The 21,861-nt window shown below is 46.1% G+C and overlaps 2 long non-coding RNA genes across 2 annotated transcripts; one reads left to right on the top strand and one right to left on the bottom strand.

The window, feature by feature from the left end:
- Nucleotides 1–1,513: 1,513 nt before the first annotated feature.
- Nucleotides 1,514–13,617, bottom strand: LOC120223071. Its single transcript, XR_005526185.1, has 3 exons — nt 13,403–13,617; nt 2,782–2,915; nt 1,514–2,492 (listed from the first exon to the last, which is right to left on the bottom strand). It is a non-coding gene; the product is annotated as an uncharacterized LOC120223071 (long non-coding RNA).
- A 104-nt stretch (nt 13,618–13,721) lies between these two features.
- Nucleotides 13,722–14,500, top strand: LOC120223070. Its single transcript, XR_005526184.1, has 2 exons — nt 13,722–13,864; nt 14,215–14,500. It is a non-coding gene; the product is annotated as an uncharacterized LOC120223070 (long non-coding RNA).
- Nucleotides 14,501–21,861: the final 7,361 nt, after the last annotated feature.

Raw genomic sequence — 21,861 nt, forward strand, 5'->3', positions numbered from 1 at the left:
TTTTTCTGATTTTAAGTATATTCTAACATCTCTGATGCCTGAAGCGACAGATTTGCTTTTTTAAAATTTACATTGATTTACAAATTTAAACTTTTTTTTACTCTCAGAAGACCCAAGTACTGCAAACCAGCAATATCATTTCACCAGTCTGGCCAATCCCTTTAAATGTATTAAAAAACAAAGGGAAAGTCACAAAAACTCAGATATTCACAAAGCAATATACGTTTTTGCTGCTGTTGCTATTACAAGGATCAATAGCCTTTTTGAAGGCCTCATTTCCTGAATCTCAAAGGTTTGACCCCAAACTGGACACAGTAGGTGCTCAACATGATTTGTTCAATGAATGAATGAGTCAACGCAATGCAACCAAGATGCTGGGGCAGAATGGATGAATGCCCCAGGTTGGGCCTGGGTAGTTCCATCACCGGGTCTTCGAATGGGGTTGACTGACTTTCAATGATGCAGGTGTTTGCTGAACTGATGTTACTGTGGTTTTCTCCAGGAGGAAGGGACTGAGCCAAAAAGGGCTGGTGTCTGGAAAGGGCATCTCTGAAGGAGAAAGGCTTGGGAAATGCCTGGAATGTCCTTTTTTTTTTTTTTTTTTTTTTAATAAAATGAACGCTTTCTCTTCTCTCTTCCACCACCTCCCCTCCCTCAACTATTAGCAACTTGCCCTGTGAATGCCCTAAGTGAAACCCCATGGTCCTGATCCACAACCCCTTCTTCCCCGCACTTCCTTCTGAATGTTTGTCCCGAGAGACTTTTTATTCTTTCTTTTACTTTTACTTTTATTTTTTTTTCTAAGAGGTTCTCATTTCTGAAGCTGTTAGGTCATTGGCCAGGCCTAAAAGTTTAAAGAGAACAGAGAGGGTAATTAGTCTGTGGGTTTGGGCTGGGGCAACAACTGATTTCTCTAATTAGGGTCTAAAAAGTGGACTTAGCTGAGGAGACGCATTTTCACCGGAAAAAAATTCATTTCTGTTAGAAAATTTCACCAATTGGCATTTTTTTCAGCTTCGCAGATGCATCTCATTCTCTCTGGCTCCTTCTTCTCTTGATTTTTCTTCGACTCCTTTTTTTGGGGGGACTTTGAAACATAGAGTGTTGTGGGGCCAGGCTTTACAAGAAGCAGACAGTGTTTGTTTGGTGAGGGACCTCTCAGCAAGCTGGAAACATTTGCTTTCCTAACCAGCTTCCCTCACTGTGAAGGACTCCACCAGCCTGGGGAAACGCTTTCCCTACTATGTTTACAAAGCACTAAATTCTCGATGTCATTAATTCCCTTCATAAAGAAAGGGGCCTAATAGAGTTTTCTGTTAGTCATTGAGATAGTGGTTATAACCCTGAAAGACCCAGAAAACAATAGAGCCTAAATTGAAGTGGGTGTGAGGTGGGGGTTGGGGGTGTGTGTGGAACAGCAAAATCAGTTCTCTTTTTTTGCCATCTGATTTCTCCCGCTGTAAAGGGAAATATTTTGAATATCTTAATCGTTACCTCACACATTTGTTTATTTTGTTTTCCTTTTCAGAACATCGCGAAGTGCTGTGTAGACACAGACCTCTTCCCCCTCCCTGCATGTGTTTCTCAAAGGAAGCCTCTTTGTCCTGAGGGTTCTGGCTAACTGTGTCCAGAGTAGAGCACCCAGTATGGGGGAAGGGAGGAGGGGGAGGCCCAGGGTCTCAGCCCCCAGGGACATCAGAGGTGCTGGCTGGTGTGCCCAAAAGGCCGGGCAGAAAGGCCCAATGCTCAAATTTCTCCTTGGAATCCAGGCTTCCGGGGAGATTGTTAATCCTGCAGGGTTACCCTTCCTGCTCTGAGCCCCTGCTTGTCCACCTCTGGGCAAGCCCAGGCCACCCACTCTGGGCTTTGGACAAAGGAAAGAGGACACTATTCTCGGTCAAGACACTGTTCCCTGCACAGCCCAGCTCCTGGGGCCTTAATGGGGGCATCCATAATTCCACAGTGATGAGTCCCCGGAAGAATGCTACGGATTTCAGCATAGATTCGTGTCTCGAGAATGTCCTGAGGCTCCAAATGGCTGAGAAGTGTCAAGTGTCACTGTGGCACCAATGGAAGCTGTGTCGGCTGGGAAAGCACAGGTTCTCAAAACATGGCCCACAGACCTCCTACATCAAAATCGCTGGCAAAGCTCGTTCCACAAGACAGACGCCCCCCACCACTTCTACCAGCAGCACTCCCCCAGACAAACTCTGAATTTCCCATGAGGTCAGGGGAGTGGTGGGACAGGCCAGGAATGGTTCCCACACCTGCCTCTGACCCCAGACGCATGCAAGCCTCCCGGCCCCCTGGGATGGTCCAGGACGCTTTCTCTCCAGGCGTAGAAATACTGGGCTCCCACAGGAGGGGGCACTCGTGGAGGCTACAGGGGACCCCAAGCTATGCTTTTTCCACGGAGCAATCAGCCAGAGGTGTGGCCAGCCTTCTGGACTCCGAATCTTCTCGTGTGCCCTGGTGTTTTCACCTCAATATTCCTGGGTAGAATCCAAGAGAGAATTAGAGTCACTCTGTAAAGTGCTCAAGAGCATGGATTTAAGTTAACACAGAGATGGCCTTTGTACCCCAGACTGCCTGTTTGACATGTGGGCCTGGCCTGATCCTATTCACATTCCTAGAGAGACACTGCATGAGCCATATTTGGCAGAAGAAATGTACAGACAGGCACGAGCATCAGGGCCACCTTTAGCAAAAAGAATTCCCAACCTCTGGCTATCAGATGAAGCCCGGGCATGTGGGCCACTGCAGCACCCATGTGGGACCCACCTCCTTGGGAGGCTTTCAGAGATGCTGGGATATTCTCCTTGTGTTAGTCTTTCCTCTGTGCCAAGCCTTTAGAGGCAATTATAGATATGCGACCTTGGGTAAATTACTCTCCTCCGAGCCACAGATGGCCTTACCTGTAAAACAGAAAAAATAATAGTCATGTTATTGCAGCATCCGTGGAGCTGGTGCCTCAGCCTGTCTGCTCCTCCTTTGCCTGCCTGTAGCATCTTGCTAGGGGTCCACACCAGGGACTTGGGCATGTATCTGGACACTCAGAGAAATGGGGTGGGGGACCATGATAACTGCCTAAGTTTGACAAGTGATCATGCCTGATATTTGTTCCTGATCTTGAGTGGAGATCATTGTTGCTCGTTTTTCAATTCAACAAGTCACCCAGTCTGTTGATGGGGCCTCCCATCAGGATGGATGCTCGACCAAGCTAGGGCTTGGATGACGCCAGAGCTGTCTTGCTTCTCAGAGTTGCTTCGAGCCCTGCCATGCTGGGGTGGCTCTGAGCGTGGTGAGCTATTTAAGGACATATCTTGTATAACTGTCATAGATCTGGGTGCACAAGGAGCCACCAAGCCACATGCTGGCACCTGCCTAAATGTACCACCTTTGAGAGACAGTGTTGGTGTAAGATGGGGAGTCTGTTGGCTACCAGTGGCTGGTAGGTAGCAGAATTCTGTGGTCCATTCATTGTCTTGGAAACGAATTCTTGCATTGAGAGAAAGAGAAAGCAATTGTAATTAAAGCTTTCCTTGCGCAGAGTTTCCCAGTGAAGGGAACTGGCACATTTCTTGTGTGCCCATTCGGCTCCAGGCACTAGGCTAGGACCTTCACATACATTGAATGTTTTAATCCTTACAACAGCCAGAGAAGGGACTATGGTTGTCACCCAGAAACAGAGGCTCAGAGAGGGTAACGAATCCCTTCAGAGTCTTACAGCTACTCAGTGTCAGAACCAGGGGACGAAGCCAGAGTTGGGAACTGTGACAATGGAGAAAGGGAACCAATGTTGCTCTTTTTAAACCTGAAGCTTTTCCAGGAACATGATCTCAGAGACTGGCCATCCCTGAGACCAGGGAGAAGGCTCTTCTCTACAGGAAATGCTTCCAAGCTTCCCTACGAGATTGAGGCTAAACCCCTTCCTGATGTCTCATGGATGTCCACTGGGAAAATATGTTCTGTCCTATCTCACAGTATAGATGAAGACTCCAGGGAATGGAAAGACATCACAGACAAAAGAAAATAGATGCAGGGTCGAGGTGCTGTGCCACCTGCAGTGAACAAATGCTAGGAAACCACATAATGATAGAGAGGGAGTCCACTCCACCTTCATCTTCAAGCCCCACCTGTTTGCAGGCATTCTCCCTCTGTTCCTCACACAGACCTCTGGATCCACCAGCCACAACAGGCCCTTCTACCCTCTGTTCCTTGGATCGCTGGCAGCCACATTTATGTCCAGAAGTTCCTTCTTACATGGGTCGGCGCCTCGGCTCTTTAGACGCGACCAGACTTGTGCAGCCTGCTTCTTCTCACTCAGTCCTACTCTTTCTGGGTGGCATCATATTTGTACATGTAAACACTTATCCCTTCTGTGAATGGTGAGCTCCTCTGAATCTCCTATGCCCATCAGCGGTCCCTCAGAACACTGTCCTAGGTTTGCACAGAGAAGATACGCTACAAATGCTAAATGGCAGGTGGAATGAATGGCCAGTGGCCTGGGAATAGAGACTTTGTGTCTCTAATCCATATTCCCAGGCAGGAGCACCTGTCCAGTCACTCTTTTCACTGCAGCTTGAATGCAATACTTTCTCATTCAGAGATGGTCAGGAAGACCTTGCTCCCTCAGAGGGTAAACAAGGTTACACTGCCTCATGGTGAGCTCCAAGGAAATAACCAGTAACTAAACAGTGGTCGAATGTTCACAAGATCATTGAAGATGAGAGGAAGAGGGCTTCGAGGATTCAAAGAGAATAAACAATGCTGGAAAACTTTTTTTTAAATTTCCGAGCAAGTGTTTCATTAGATACTGGGACAATTCATTTCACTTTTTAAGAGTCACTTCAGTAACTCAAAAGCATTCACTGAGCACCTCCCAAGTGCTTGATGCTACGGGGGAAATTAAGATCTTCTGCATAGAAAGTGCTTTATGGCCCTCAGCACATGTCACAGAATGCTTCTGTGTTTCCCGTCGGCTTTACTAGGTGGGCAGAATGGTGGCTTTGGAAGATGCCCTGATCCAACGCCTGCAGGGAGTGTGTGACCTCACATGGTAAAAGGGACCTTGCAGATGTGATTCATTGAATCGTCCTGGGAATGGGAGACCATCTTGGCTTATCTGGGTGGATTCAGTGTCATCGCCAGGGTCCTTACAAGGGGGGGTCAGCATCAGTCGTAGGGGATGAGACAAGGGAAGCTGACCATCGGGTAGCTGGAGCAATGTGGCCAGGAACTGAGGAGTTCAGACAGCCTCTCCAGAAACTGAGAGAGGCAAAGAAGGGATTCTTTCCCAGAACATCCAGAAGGAACGTAGCCTTGTGGACATGTCCATTTTGCCCTGTTAGGTTTGTGGTCATTTATTACACAAATCTTTGCAACGGAGATAAGGATAATCCTTATCTCATAGGCTCTGCCAGTAGATGATATGTGGCAAAGGTCTAGAACAGAGCCAGGCACCTGGCCATTTGGTCAGTTGTCATCATCACAGCATTGTTATTTTATTATTATTTATTTGGGAGATCTTACCCTGTGGGGTAGGCAGGTCCACTTCATATTCATAAAATGAACCTGTATGAAGTCCTTGCCAATAACCCTAGGGACCCGAGAAGAATTTAATGGGGCTCCTGGCAGGCAGGGAAGGCAGACATCTTAACAAGGAAGGCCAGCATGGAGTGACGAGACTCAGTTAGGGGTATGCCCAGGACTGGGAGTCCAGAGGGCGGGTCTCTGGTGGGAAGTGGGGATGACTGGGGTGGTCCCTCTAACGAAGAAAGCCCTGAGCAAAGAACTGCAGATAGCAGAGGCCGGCAGGCAGCGAGAGGAGGTGCAGAAGGAGCAGAGGGGGCTGTGCACGGAGGCAGCCTTCTAGAGAAGAGGGGTTGGACAGATGCCCAAGATCCCACAACCAAGACTCCAACCCAGATCTTCTGCCCAAGGCCTGTCTGCTGCCCTGGGGATTCTCTGTATGCATGTGACATAGCTACTGGCAGGTCTCAAGGATGACATGGTTTGCCCAGAGACTCCTGAATATAGAATAAAGACACCATTTAAAAACAACCATTTTAGAGAATGCTTAAAAATAAATAGTGGTGAAATTCCACCAGGAAGGTGTAAAAGAACCAGATTTGGGAAGATTTAAAGAGATAAGAACATGAGTTGGACCCTACAGGTAAGTAGGATGTGGATACTTGGGGGTGGGGGTGACAGGAGAAGCTTCTCAGCATCCTGGAGGCCAGCCAGCCCCGGGAACCCAGAAGGTAAGGGTGCCAGGCTAGCTATAGAAAGCCATGTGGGGGCCTTGAGAGCTAGTCCCAGTTAACACTTTACTTGGAGCATATTTGGGGAGTCTGCTGCAGGATCCTTGAGCAATAGGACGAAATCCGCATATTAGATGTACTAATGGGTCTGTACGTAAGATGGGAACTTACCTTTCTGTCTCCAGCATGGTGCATGCTCCACTGTTATTTGTTGTTCTGAACTGAGATTTGCTAAGTCCCCAGTAGCTCGCCATGATCGTATAGTGGTTAGTACTCTGCATTGTGAACTGAGATTTGTAGGATGGATTGGAAAGCATGGGGGACGCCTGGTCTCTGATCTAAATCCTACTGGCTTGCACCTCATTAGGGTGGAAGCTAATGGTTGTCAAACCCCACCAAGATCACAGTCCCTGATATTCACAAAAGGTTACAAAGTCATCCCAGATTTAAGTTTCCTCATTGCCTTTAACCTTTACTGGTAAGCACTAAATGTTTCACCGAGTGCAGATTGAAATAACACTTTTTAGCTCCTATTTGATATCCAAGTATTGACTATTTATAACTGACTATTGACATATAGAATTGACTATATTCTGACTATAAAACAGAAACTGAAAGTGTGATTTCAGTGCCAGATTCTGAGGTAAGACGCAAAGCCTTCTCGGTCTTCCAAGCCTTAGCATGGTGTGATTCCTGCCCACACCAATCCCGTAGATGGGGGATTGCTGAACGAAACAGGTCCTTGGCTGCCAAAATGTGCCCAAAAATTGTGCACCAGAAATAATAGTAACAATATGACATGTAGAATGCTAAGAAACTGCTGGCAAGTATAATAGCATAGAACGCAATTTGAACTTGGGTGAAACGAGGTGCGCTTAGATCCCTATAATGGCAAGGCACTCTAACCTCGGGAACTGCTTGCTGAAGCAGGGACTCTGATTCAGACAGAACCTTCCAGTCCCTTTTGCCACTTGCTTCTCCCTTACCAAATGTTAGCTTCATTCTTACCAAAAGGTAGTGGATCTTTTCCTCCAGGACGTGGGGGACACAACCACCAGCAGCTTCCAGGTTCTTTTCTCCCTCCCAGTAGGAACCCCTCTCCTCTACCAGCTACAGTGCCAATAAGTCTCAGGGAGGGACCATCTCCAATATCCTCCCCTCAAGGGGACTGAGGCCAGGGAGGCAGAGTCACAGAAAGGGATGATAGCCCTGATTTGGTCCACGTGGCTGGAGTCAGGGGACAAAACCAGCAGTTTCATCAAAGAAGGGCTTGGGTAGCAAGAACACTAAGGAATTGCTCCGGGCCAGCAAACAAACTTCAGGATTCCCACAATGGCTTATGGCAAAGCCAGGCCTGGGAGGTTTCTGTTCTCTTCTGGGAGTCTCAGCCTGTGTTCTCACGTCATCCCGTCTGGCCTCTGATTATGTGCCTCTGAGTCCTGGCAAAGCCAGGAGACCTTCCTCCACCTGGAGTCAGTCTGGGCTCTCTCCCCACCTTCCCCCTGCATGGGGTCTTCTGAAGTTCTCAGTGCCTGCAGTTAAAAGTTCAACTTTGAGGGCACCTGGGTGGCTCAGTCGGTTAAGTGTCGGACTTTGGTTCAGGTCATGATCTCAGAGCTCAGATTCTGTCTCCATATTTCTCTGCCCCTTCCCCACTCACACTCTGTCTCTCTCTGTCTCTCAAAAATAAATAAATGTTAAAAAAAATTCAGCGGGAGTTTCTGACTTTGGCTCAGGTAATGATCTCACGGTTTGTGGATTTGAGACCCACATCGGGCTCTGTGCTGACGACTAGCTCAGAGCCTGGAGCCTGTTTTGGATGCTGTGTCTCCCTCCCTCTCTGACCCTCCCCTGTTCATGCTGTCTCTCTCTCTCTCAGAAAAAAAAGAAATCAGGGGGCACCTGGGTGGCTCCGTTCTTTAAACATCTGACTTCAGCTCAGGTCATGATCTCACGGTTTGTGGGTTCAAGTCCCGCGTCAAGCTCTGCGCTGACAGCTCAGAGGCTGGATGGAGCCTGGTTCAGATTCTGTGTCTCCATCTCTGTCTCTGCCCCCTCCCCAACTTTTGTGCATGTGCTCTCTCTCTCTCTCTCTCTCTCTCTCAAAAATAAACAAATAAACATTTAAAAAAATCCAACTTTGCCATCAAGTTAACATTGCATCAGGCAGGCACAGTGAGAGAGACATATCCAGGCCTGACATTCTTGTCAAAGCTTCACAAGAACCTACAGCTAAAAATGGAAGATGTGGGTGAAATCAGATTGGGTTGGACTCAATTGTTCATCAGAAGTTGGCAGACACCTCCCCTAACAACTACGAATTTTACATCCATGGCAAAAGGTGACCAATCAGGTCATAGGTCATTGTACTGACAGGTGGCTAAACACTAGCCATGGGTGCTCTCACTTGATGAGTAAAAGGCTTTGCTGCAAGGAAAATGTTGACTTAATTCAGGGATGGCATAATTGTATCTGCACATACTTTGTTCCATTGTTGATACACCAGAGGCTGCCCTGCTGGTTACAATTGTTTCAAATCCTCTGGCACCACTGATCCCAAGTTGACCCCAGATTCCTGAGCATCAGGAGCTAGCCACGACTTGTTTGTCACTGGCCCCCATGGCCCTTGCTGGGTTTACTGCGCATGCGTCATCTGCTGGGATGCACTGGGCTCAGCCTCGAAGGCCACCCTCTAACTGTGGGTCAGCCAAGCCCATAGCCATCAGGCCAGCCTCCTTGGGGGTCAGCAATGACAGAACCTGCCTGTAGCTAAAGTATGGCTTTTTTTTTTTTTCTTAAGTAAGACTCTTTAAAACAGAAGCTTTAATTTTCTGGTTATCTGGCCAATAGAAATTCCATCCATCCTTGATTGTCAGAGAGCTGACTGAGAGTGCCTGGGCGAGTTATAACTTAAAGAAATGGTGAAGGTGGGTTCATTGCACTCAGAGGCAAAATCTGTTCCTTGGATCCTGGAGTACACCCTGGGCCTCATCCAGCTGGTTTGGAAAGTCTCCGATAGGTGAATGGGTGCCCGGCTGAGCAGAGCACAACCACTTCCCCTGTTCCCACAAGTCATCCTGATGTGCAGAGGAGAGTGAGTCAATGCACTGTGAACTCCCCCTGCATGTAAGAGCAACCCAGTCGGCTCTGTCGGATCAGGCTGGGGGTTCAGGAAGCCACATTCCGTGTGGGGCTTTGAGCAGCAATCTGGCCGAAGGTACCTGGGCGGCCTGAAGGAGATTGCATTTAAGCCCTGCACTAAAACAGCAGAGCCTTGAGGCCGGTGGTTTATTGGGTGTTTCCTGTTAGGATGCAGAGCCCCAAGCCTCCCCGCTGAATTCCTGGCACAGTAACACAGCACACATTTATCTGGCCACATTTACACTTGGGAATATCCAGAAAAGGGGCCTGTATGCCTTTCCCAGCATCATGCCCACCTGCCTCAGAAATCAGAGCTGTATGGTTGGAGTCAGATAAGAGACACAGCAGTGCTGAGCCTGGAGCAGCTTATTAAAGGCTCAGAACGGAATGGGTCCTCAGCTGCAGACAAAAGTGTGCTTTTTCTTAAACCACGAACCTGGAATATGCCCTCTGATGATGATTACAAGCCAAATCAATGCTCAAGTGATGGAAACCAGGCCCATGCTCTGGTCATGGTGTCCAGGCAGGGACAGCTGTGGCCTAATGGGATCAAGAAGTCCTACCCCACTCGCTGGCAGGTCCTCAGGGGAGGGGGCACCCAGGCGCTGTTCTGAGGGCCCCTTGCCCGGCGCAGGGGCTCAGCAGGTGTGCAGCAGAGTCAGCCCCATCCCACACATGGCCTCCTTGCTCGGGTGACAGGAAGGGGCTACGGTACTGGGGTCAGCTCATCAGGACAGACCTCCTCTGCAGCTCAAACCGAGGCCTCTCTGCCTGCAAATCTCTCATCACCACACGAACTACACCTGGAAGTACAGGTAAAGTTTGCTCTCTTTGCACTTAGTGGAAATGATGTTTCTATTTGATACACAATGAAGCCCCATGATAACGCACTCACAATAATATAAGATCTGATGAATAGACAGAGAAGGTGATCGCTTCCTGCTCTCCATGCCGACCTCCCCTGGCCATTCCACCTAACTCATTATAACTCAAGCACACATTTTATGGGACTAAGTTCCAGGGGCCCTACTTAGGAATTGATTTTGTAATCCAAATCATGCATAGAAAAATGCCAAGCATAGGGAAGACCTCCATCTGCTGCCAGGGCCACTTTGGTGAGATAAAGCAGATGAGCAGACAAAGCAGTGAGAGATCTCACTCTGGTGAGATGCTGCTGTCAAGGACATTTATACCTTGAAGAGCTTACATTTTAAATGCCCATGGGTCACTGTCACCTATTAACGGTCCCCTAGATAAAGGCTCAACCGTTAAAGATGTGCATGTGGTCCTGGTGATGATGTTTAGTCCCTCACAGAGCTGAAGGGTAGAAAGATGATTTAACAGAGAAGTCAGGGCAGAACATTTGTTCAAGTACACACAGGACAGCAGACCCAGACTTGCCCTTGTTTTATAAGCTGCCTCCTCACACAGCTCTGGAGAGGGATGTTTAATTATCCACCATTTTGGATGGCATCTGAGGCAAAGGCACCAGGTCCAGCTGTTCCTTCCAAAGCCATCTTCCCCATCACCATTACTGGCACCATTGGTCCTGAGAGATGAAGCATTCTTGAGAGGTTGGAGACCTGTTTGTCACTAATCTTGCTACGTGTCATTGTCAGTGACATTCTCAGATGTCAAGGGGCTACAACTTCTTTTTTTTTATTAAAAAAATTTTTTTTAATGTTTTATTTATTTCTAGGAGAGAGAGAGACAGCGTGAGCAGGGGAGGGTCAGAGAGAGAGGGAGTCACAGACTGAAACAGGCTCCAGGCTCTGAGCTGGCAGTCAGCACAGAGCCCGACGCGGGGCTCGAACCCACGAACCGCAAGATCATGACCCAAGCGAAAGTCTGACGCTTAACCGACTAAGCCACCCAGGCGCCCCATTTTTTTAATGTTTAATTTGAGACAGAAAGAGAGAAAGAGAGAGAGCACAAGCAGGGGAGAGACAGAGAGAGAGGGAGGCACAGAATTCGNTTTATTTATTTCTAGGAGAGAGAGAGACAGCGTGAGCAGGGGAGGGTCAGAGAGAGAGGGAGTCACAGACTGAAACAGGCTCCAGGCTCTGAGCTGGCAGTCAGCACAGAGCCGGACGTGGGGCCCGAACCCACGAACTGCGAGATCATGACCTAAGCGAAAGTCGGACGCTCAACCGACTAAGCCACCCAGGCGCCCCAAGGGGCTACAACTTCTGAACAAGAAAGAATAGTACCTTCTCAACAGCTTCAGCACAAAAGATGACCTTGAAGAGATGTCCAAGTATGGAGGGGAGAGGAGGAAGGTACCAATTTTCCACATTTAATATTACTTGGGCTTTCTGGGAAAGAAACTGGGGTAGAGTTTAGACCTGGCTACACTCTTAGAGGAAGTTTACATCATTATCTAGAGTCTGGGTCTCTTTAAAGGGGCAGAACTCCTCAGATGTGACTACAAGCCTGCTGTGGTCCTCCTTGGGTCACCCCACAAGCAGACAAGTCAACAAACCCACTCCTCACAAACACAGTTGTGTGAACTTCTCCCTGCCCTCTGGTTTCACCCACAGGAAGTGCATTCCAGAATATACTAGAATATTCCAGAACTTCCAGAGAATTCTGAAATACCTGTGCTCTCTCACCAGGCCTAGCCAGTTCTCTGCTCCAAAGCACTTGCTTTGGAGTCTAAAACGACTCTTCCACTGACAGGTTCATCTCTGACATGAACTGAACTGGAGTTCAGAGACTGCTTATACTTGGTGTCTGCTAGCTCACTACTCAAATTTGTTTGCTACTCAGTATGCTCTCACTATATTGCATTTCCTTTTTCTCTAATTTTTAATCACAGTCCACAGGGGATGTGTGAGAGCCATACCCTGGAGTTTTGTCAGCAATTGGTAGCAACTGAAGGACTTCCCTGAACCCCAGAAGCAGTTATATGCCCCTCAACCTTCATTATAAAGCTTAATACATTTGTTCACATTATACGGTGACTGTTGATATGCCTTCTCCTAGAAAATAACACCATTTACTGAGCACTTCCTAGGTGATAGTGTTTAACGTACATTATTTCCATTCTCTTAAGATAAGTATTCTTTTTTCCACTATAACAGGTGAGAAACTAGTGTTCAGAAAGGTGAACTAACTTCAACATCACACAGAAAAATATCGAGCAGAGAAATCAAACTTCTGTTGGGCAGGCCTGGCTTCAAAGCCACTTTTCTGTAGCTTCACTTGCCAGTCAACGTCCTATAAGCCAGAGGTCTGGGCTCAAACTTTCCTCTGTCCTGAAGGTTACCGCTGGGACTGAGAAGTTTTGTGAAATGTGGTACTTTTTAAAAGTACTAAAACCAGGATTGTTGGTCATCCAGGGGGTGTGGACACCTGGACCTTAAGGTGGGCCTTGCCTGGAGTGCAGATGAGGCAGGAGGTGAGGTGGGGCGGCTCAGAACCAAGGGAAAGAATGCCCACTGTGTACAAAGACGCCCCCTGGAGGACAGACTCTGCAATGACAATTCTTCCAGCTTTTTCAGAGGGTTATAGCTTTGGTCTCCAGGCCAGAACCCCAATCATGGTCATTTGGATAGTGCAGATGGGTTTTGTCAGTGGGAAAGATTTACCAAACATCAGAGAAACATCCCCAAGTTTTTCCTCACTTTATATGAATTCAAAGAATCTAAAACTAGATACAATTTTTGAAAATATTCATGGATCCATTGGACTCACCCATCTCGAATGCTCATCTCTGAGAAAGCGTCTAAGCCCATATCAGCCAAAGTTCTTAGGGTGCTCCAGATCCTATGGGATCTGCCAACAGCTCCCATGCCATTCCTCCCTGCACACACACACACACACACACTCCCCCTGCACATGACCTCATAGAAGCATCTTTGCAGCTGCACTTCACACTTCTGCACATGCCATGGCCATGGCTTAGACCAAAGCTCTCTACCCAGAGTCTTCCAGACTACCTCTCCCCTGCCTGGGTCACACAGTACTGTCCTTCTCTGCCGTAGATGTGTGTTTACCTCACCCCTTGAGGCTGGCATGCGAGGGCCAGTGACTATGTCTTATTCCTGGGTTCTCAGCATCCACGACAGTGTTTGGCAAGCAGATAATCAATAAGTGTTTGTTGGCATGTTGCTCCAGGTTGCAACCCCAGGCAATTCCAGGCTTACAAGCCCTAAGCTTGTAACCGGGCTTACTGTCAGCTTCTAACCAAGGGTACTCAGTTCCCAGCAGCTGTGGAGGCCACCCCATGGTTGCCATGGGAACCAGCCATTCACAAAGCCTCTGGGGCCCAGAACTCCACCAGTTTCCTGCTGCAGAACCTTCTCAGATGCTACCATGGGAACTGCTCAGGTGCCAGGGGCTCTCTCAAGCCCACCTCTTAGAGTTGCCTTGGGCCAGAAGATGGAGGCTGGACCTTGGCTGTGATCCCCATACCATCTGCTTTTATGGAGAAATGTACTCAAAGTTGCAAAGTGCCAGTAAGTGAACTACTCAAACATAACCTACAAGATAAAGTGGCTTTGCTCCAGGCAGCTGGTCTGAGAAGGGTGAGAATCAAGAAGCAGGCAGTTGGGAAAATGCAAAAGGGATCAGATCTCCTTTATCCCCAGAATGGGGGTGGGAAGTCTGTTGCTGGCAAAGTGGGGGGTGGGGGGGTTGCTGGGGAATGCTGTCAGACCTGCCAGTGGTGGGTCCCAGCAGACATTTTACCAACTGGCAATCAGTAGAGTATTTTGTAAATGAGGGAACTGAGGCTCAGAGAAGTTAACTGAATCTGTGTTTGTTTCTTCTTTCTGGGGACACTTTGCCTGCCCTCCCTTGCAACTAGGAGAGGCTATGTGGCTGTCCAAGGGACCTGAGAGGAAACAATGTGGGCCACTTATAAGCTTGGTCAAATCTCCCATGCGTGCCTCCATGCCCTGGTCCTCTTATAGCCGGCTGGACTGATGATGACCCCTGGGCAACCTTGGAAAAGACCAGTGGCCTGGTGAAGACCACAGAGCCTCTGCCAGTTCAAACCCACAAATGACTGTGCCGAGTGGGTTGCCCCACAAACCTCTACATCTCCCCAGAAGTATTACTTGAGCAAAAAATAAACTTCTAGTGTGATGACACATGTTGAAGTCTGTTTGTTACAACAAGTAGCCTTCCTTAACTGATAGGACAGGACAGTCCTGTCTGGCTCTCAGCTTCCCTGTACCACATATCACAGGTCAGGACTCATTCCAGGGCAACTGGCAGCATCCGAGATATCTCTATATCTCTGGCTCAGTTGGACGAGTCCAGAGGTGCTGGGATCAGAGCTGTTTTGTTCATTGCAACAGCTGCTTCCTGTGTTCTGGAGGACTTCCAAGAAGCTGGCTCTAAGACAGAGCAGAAATTGTCCACATGACATGTTCCCAGGGAGATTATGGATTTGCCGCGTGGTGTCTGATACTTAAAAGGTGTTCCATAAATACTTGTTGGATGGATGGATGGAAGGATGGATGGATAGATAGAAAATAGCTTCTACTATAGGAAAGAAGGAAATAATGCCCTAAATATAGTGCTGGGAGTTTAACTGAGACACAGGAAAGTAGGTGAAGAGAGTTGCTCACTCCCGTGACAATACCCATTTACAATCCAGCTGGGTTGAGGGAAGTGGGTGACCAGAGATGGACAGGCCCAAAGAGGCAGCCAGTGTGTGGCATTAAGTAACCTCTACTGCTGGAAATGCTTCACACCCATCCCCACCGAGGGCTGGGCTTGCCATGTCAGCAAATAAAAGCACAGATGTCCAGTTAAGTTTGAATTTCAAATAAACAAATACTATCTGTCCCTATAAAACTTGGGACATACTGATGCTAAAAAGAAATTCTTCATAATTTAAAATCTTATATTAAAATTTAACTGGATGTCCTGGACTTTCATCTGGCAACCCTAAAGCAGGCCTCCCCGTAAGTGATCTAGTATGGACCATTGGAGGAGGGAGCTGACGTGGGCTGATCAAAGATTGTTGCTTCAAGGACTTGGCTTCACTCAGGGTGGTTTGCCTTGTGTGAATAACCAGGAAGCAGAAGACCTGTAGCAACTTCATTTGGCCTCTTTCCTGCATTCTGAAAAGCATGCTAACTATGGAAAATGGTAGGTCTATAAATAGTGATATAAATTAGAACAGGAAAAAAAAAACTTTGGGCTTCAGTCCATTAGATCCAGAAAAGAAATCCTTCCAAGCTAGTGACTGTTTATTAAATGTGAAACATACAACCTCATTCATAACAGAGTTTATGGAATGGGAGTACAAGGGCCCTTTCTATTTTTAACCTTTAGAAGACGTCTCTGTGTTTTTTTTTTCAATATTCCTAAAAACAAATATCATTCACATATAGTTACTGTCATTGTCCAAAAGCTGATATTTAATAAATAGTCCACTGTCGGCACATAATTCTTGGCTGGTCTTTATTTAGACACTGTTGTTCTCTCCCTTTAGATTCAACACCAGTTTAGCTTCTCTTAAGATTCCTAGGAGTCAGAGAAGAATGTTCTAGAAGCAAAAGGAATCTAGCCTCATTCCCTTTCCCCCACACTGATCACATTACAAGTTTACAGCAAAATCTCAGAGGAAAAAAGGCAAGAGAGCTGAAGGGGTAAGGCAATCACCATCGGGGCCAGGAGGTTTGGTCTGAAACAGCCACATGCTGTCATGAGGCCTCACATTAGTAATGAGATTCCGAGCTACATCTAAGCATCACATTGTGACAGAACCTCCATCATCATCACCCTCATTGGCCACATGTTTTACTTGTCATTGTCCCCCACTGCTGTCCCTATTTTAAGGCTTGCCTAATGGCAGGCCTTTCTCAACCCAGCAGCAACCAGAGGGATCGTTTGTAAAATGTCATTCTCTCATTTTAAGCCTTCCCATGATTCCCAGCCCTCTAAAAAATTCTCAGTGTGGTCTACAGTGCTCATGACTCAACCCCTCTGACTTACTTTCTTCTTCTACTCTCCCCAATGGGATTCACCCCACTTGACCGACATGGCCTAACTTCTCCTCAAACACACCAAGCCTGATCCCTGGTGAAGGCTCTGCATGGACTGGTTACTGTGTTTGAAAAATTCTTGCCCTAGGTTTTGGCTGGCTGCTGCCTTTTGTCATTCAGGTAACAGTTTAAAATTGCCTCAGAGAGCAGCTTTTCGAGAGCATGAAACCTAAAGCAATTCCCTCCCCATCTCCTCACCCTGTTTTGTTTTTATCATTACACTTACCACTAGCTCATAATTTTTTGTTTATCTGCTCATTGTCTGCATCATCAAAACAAAACGTAAATTTCGAGAAGACAGATCCTATTTGTCCTATTCAACCCATATCTCCAGTGCCCAGAACAGCACGTAGCATTCAGTAGGCTGTCAATATATGTGTCTTGCAGAAACTTTCAAAGCTTTATCATGTCACCAGGTACCAGATCCTCATGAAGACAGCATATACACAGAGTAATAATACTAGCAAATATTTATCCACATGTCTAAGCACTTTACATGTATAATCAATTCCCTCTAATTCTCACATAGCTCTAGGAATTCTGTTATGCATTATCCCACTTTACAGACAAAGGCTTGGAGCACAGGTGGAAAAGTAACTTGCCCATGATCACACTGGGGCTGAGGAATTACTTGGATATACCCACGAAGTCCACCTCCAAACTGTGGGCACTGTTCGCTGAGTTGTGCTGCTAACCCCAAATAAAGCCCAAATCCAGGGACATAAATGAGACAGAGTCCAAGCTAGTTCTGAAAGATATTCCCTCTGAGGCTTTTTGTTGTCTCTATGGGTTTGTTTCATACCATTTGTAGAGTTCCAGTCATATGTTCAGTGTTAGGAAGAAAGAGAACTAATCGTGATTTGGCAAGAATTACGAGAGAGCCAAAGACAGAAGAGGATGAAGGCCATGAAGGCCTCAATAAAGCACTGTCTTCTGTGTCCACCCATCCGTCCGTTTGTCTCTCCCTCAACACACATGTTTTGAGCACCTAACCACTACCAGGCACTGTTCCAGGCACATTTGTCAAGAGGCAGTAAGGTCGAGGACTATGGACCACCAAGAATAGAACAATATGGCTTTATAGGCTCCATGAGGAGTCTGGAAGCAGGGTATTCCAGGTGGTGGGGACAGTGAGTGTAGAGGCCCTAAGGCAGGAATAGGCCTGGCATATCTGGAAGATCAGGAAGGAATGGGTATGAGATGGAGAGAGCAGTGGTGAGGGATGAGGTCAGAGGAAATGACAGAGGCCTCACAAGTGTAAGGTATTTGAAATTTACTCTGAGTGGATAGGAAGCAGAGATCTGACTTACCATGTTTAAAGAGTCTGGCTGCTCAGACACCATGGGTCACCAGGAAAAGCAGACCTGCTATGGTGGTGGTTCTGCCCCCTCGTGGGCACTTCACAAGGTCTGGAGATATTTTGATTGTCACAACTTATGGTGCAAGAGGCAGGTGCAACTGGAGTCAGGTTGGGTAGAGGCCAGGGGTGCGTGCTACTGACCTCTACAGCCCACACAAAGCCCCCACAACAGAGAATTACCCTGCCCAGAATGTCAGTAGTGCTGAGGCTGAGAAATCCAGAGATGGGGAATTAACTACAATAATCTAGGCAAGAACTAAGCACAGACAATGTGCCCGGTAACGTACCAGGAACCGAAGATACCACAAGGAACAAAACACAAGGTGTGCACCCTCACGGAGCTCACGTTGTGGTGATAGTGGAAGCTCAGAACAGAGTGGAGACTGGCAGGAGGGAAGGAGGGTCAGCTTTTTTTTTAATGTCTGTGGAAGGCAAAACTGACAGTTTGGTCAGAACTGGATGTGTCGAAAGCAGAGTCAGAGTGGACTCGAAGGCTTTGTCCTGAGCGATTAGTACAGTGCCGCCATGTGTTGAAATGAGGACCCCTAGAGGAGAAATTGATTTGGGGGCTGGAACTAGGGTGGTTCGGTTTCGGATATATTAAGTAGACATGTGGGCAACTGGATATTTTAGTTTGGAGGTTTGAAAAAAAAGACCTGAAGATGAAAAAAAAATAGAATCTTAGAAATTGATAAAGAATACTCAGGGATTCAGTTTATTTTATTTTATTTTTTTCAGGGATTCAGTTTAAATGCAAGAATGCATCTGAGAGATCCTCACCCCCAGCCCCACCTCTCCACCACTGGGGAGGTTGGGGAGGAGCCGGAAAAAGAGGATGAGTTAGGAAGATAGCAGACATGCAGTGTTGTGTTGGAAGACAAATGAGGAAATGATATCAGGAGAAGAGAGTGGCCAAACCATGCAAGGTAAGTGGTCCCATGCAAGGAAGAAAACCTAAATATCACCCATCGCTGTTTTCTAACACTATGAATTGTTCTGGTGAGGCCATCACAAACTTGGTCCATCCATCACTGCCTTTTCTGTTCAGTCTCTTCAAGGATAATTGTGGAGCATGTATCCTGACCAATAAATTAAACTTGATCTCACATAAGGTGCAAAAATGACTATTACATAGTTTCTGTCCTCATGAAGCTTTCTCCTAGAGAAAATACAACATCCCTGGAAGTTTCTGTCACATCAAAAGAAGGAATTAATCTACCGGTACTCATTGGGTATCTACTAAACTCATAGCACTCTCCTTGTGGCTAAAAATATACAAGAGAGGGGCACCTGGGTGGCTCAGTCAGTTAAGCATCCAACTCTTGATTTCAGCTCAGGTCATGATCTCGTATTTGATGGGTTCAAGCCCTGCATCAGGGATGGATTCTGTACTGACAGTGGGGAGCCTGCTTGGGATTCTCTCCCTCTCTCACAGCCCCTCCCCCACTTGCACATGCTCTCTCCCTCTCTCTCCAAATAAACTCTAAATGTGTGTGTGTGTATGAGAAATGTAAGACAAAGGCATTCGTCTCATGAAATTTACAATGTAGTGGAGAAAACTGGGACTAGGGTAAATACAAATGAAATATTTAGAGAAGAAATAAAGGCAAACCGTTATAGTGTAAAGTGGGAATGCCCCAGGTGTTTGAAGAAGGAGGAAACCATTCATATTAAAAGCCTCTCTCCCTGAACTCCAGCCTGAAATGCTTCCCCTTTGCTGTGGCTCACATAGGTGTGGGGGATCGGAGTTACACGGAAGTCGGGCATCAGTCAAGAGGATGTGAATGAATCAGCACCTGACCAAGACAGCCTCTGAGAAAATGGCTCCAAAACACACTGGCCACCCACTTCCAGTCAGAGGAGACTTGTTTTAAGTGCTCATGATTAAGCATCTACTGGGACTGACGGTAGAAGTGGAATTAGGACCCACCAACTTGGAGCTATCTTGGTGTCTCTTCCCATTCATTAGCTCCCAGCTGTTACTTCCCCAGAAGTAACCAGATAAAAGAGTTTTTGCATTTGAAATGTTGAGGCTTTGGAAAAATCAATTTCCACACCAATTTCTACCTCAGTCTGATAGAGTAACCCAAAATACTTCTCGATTTTGCATACCCAAACATTATAGTGGGAAGTTCATGAATTTCTGCATAATATAACCAAATCTTCATATTAGACTGAGCCAAGCTTCAGTGCTCATGGGAACTCTTTGTGTAAGGGGCAGATGAACCTCAAAGGAAAATCAAGCATTTACCTGTTTTTCCTCATCTCTGGAGTAAGGGATGGGCAGTAAGGTAGCAGATTACTGGGCCCGTGTAGGTAGAATACGCTTCAAGTTATTGTAAAAGATATGTGTTTTTTTTCTATATAAATTTTAAGCAATTTTTAAGATAAATATATATGACTTGAGTAGAGAAGGGATAAGAGAAACCATATAGTCTCTTTTTCTGCTAATTCCTGAAATACTATTTCATTACAACTCAAAAATAGCTCAGAAGGAAGATGGAAGGACAAATTGTTTCAAGAAAATATCTTGAAATATTTGAAAATATTCAAGTCAGTTTGCCTTAACAACAGTAAGATATTTCAGATATCTGTTCTGTTAACAGCCCACCAAAACCAAAGGAAACATGATCATTTTACTTTGGTCCAAATAAATACGGGAGTAGGTTATCTTTTCAAACAGTAAAAGACCATTACCTATAAAATCTGGAAAGCTGGTAAGGCCATTATCAGGAAAATGCCCTTAAGTCTCTTGTCTTTAACAGAGAAAAAATTTTTAAAAGGCCCATATTTTTATTTTTCACAGTGCAAAGCTACCTTGTCCTCTTTGAGCCCAATTCTAAACTGAAAACTCAATTGATTTCTTATGAATGTGATTTTTCTTACCTGATGTGTTTTCCATAAATTAGGATAATGTTGCTGTGTTTTTAGATGAAAAGGTCCACTTAAATATGTCTGTCCATGGAAGAGGAAAGGAAACATCTGCTTTGTGCTTCCATTAGGAAGATAACTTACAACAGGCAGTTGTCAGGCAAAGCATCTGGATTCTGATGGTGCTGGTTCAGATCATGGTGCTGAAAGTCTTCAAGAATCCAATGAAAGTCATAGAAACTTACCACAGCTCTTCCCACCCTGCATCCCCAGAAACATCATGAATGATATGGATGCTCACACATGCACAATCCTGATGATAATTTCAGGGTTTTTGAGCTTCCCCACGTCCAAGGTCCAGACCTGAATCCCATATCCATTAGCTTCAAGCTGTCTGATCTGGGTCAAATGACTTGTTCTCTTTAAGGTTCACTTTCACTTTCCCCCTTTGTTAAATGGGTGTGGAATAATGACACCTACCTCACTGGTTTGTTCTGAAGGTTAAATGATTAGATATATCTGAAGCCCTTGGCACAGTGCCTTGCCCATCATGAAAACTGGTATTTTCATGCCTGGGCCATGAGGTTAAGATTTCCTGGTCAAAAAGAACAATATAGGTACTTTATAGTTTATTGATAGGATTTTTAAAAAATCCATATCAAAGATATTATGGAATAACAGTTAAAAGTATTTGTTTACTTTAAAATGTTCATAATTTACTTTAAAATAGTTGGATATTGAGCATGAGAACATGAGTTTGTATTACTGGACGTCTCAACTCTACGGGCATTTAGTAGCCCTTGGAAATTCAGGGGCAAGAGAGAAATTCAGCCTCCAAGGGTGGTCAGCTAGTATTACATCAAAAAGATATCAGTTCTTCTGATCTCAATCACCACCTGAAGCTTTAAAAATTAAGATAGTGAGTATCAGAAGTGAGTTTCTTTAAATCCTTATTTTTGAGAGAGAGCACAAGAGAGAGAGGAGCAAAGAGGACACAAAGAGGGCTCTGTGATGAGAGCAGAGAGCCCAATGTGGGGCTCAAATTCATGAACCATGAGATCATGATCTAAGTCAAAAATAGATGCCCAACTGAGCTGCCCAGGCACCCCTATCAGAAGTAAGTTTCTATTGGTGAAATGAGAGGCTTGCTGGTCTAGGTGATGAATGTCAGAAATAGGTTCTCAATGTTAAAATTAAACGTAGTCAAATTTTGAGGACTGGG

This window comes from Hyaena hyaena, unplaced genomic scaffold (assembly GCF_003009895.1).
Source record: "Hyaena hyaena isolate Hyena2069 unplaced genomic scaffold, ASM300989v1 scaffold_944, whole genome shotgun sequence".
In the NCBI taxonomy this organism is placed as follows: domain Eukaryota; kingdom Metazoa; phylum Chordata; class Mammalia; order Carnivora; family Hyaenidae; genus Hyaena; species Hyaena hyaena.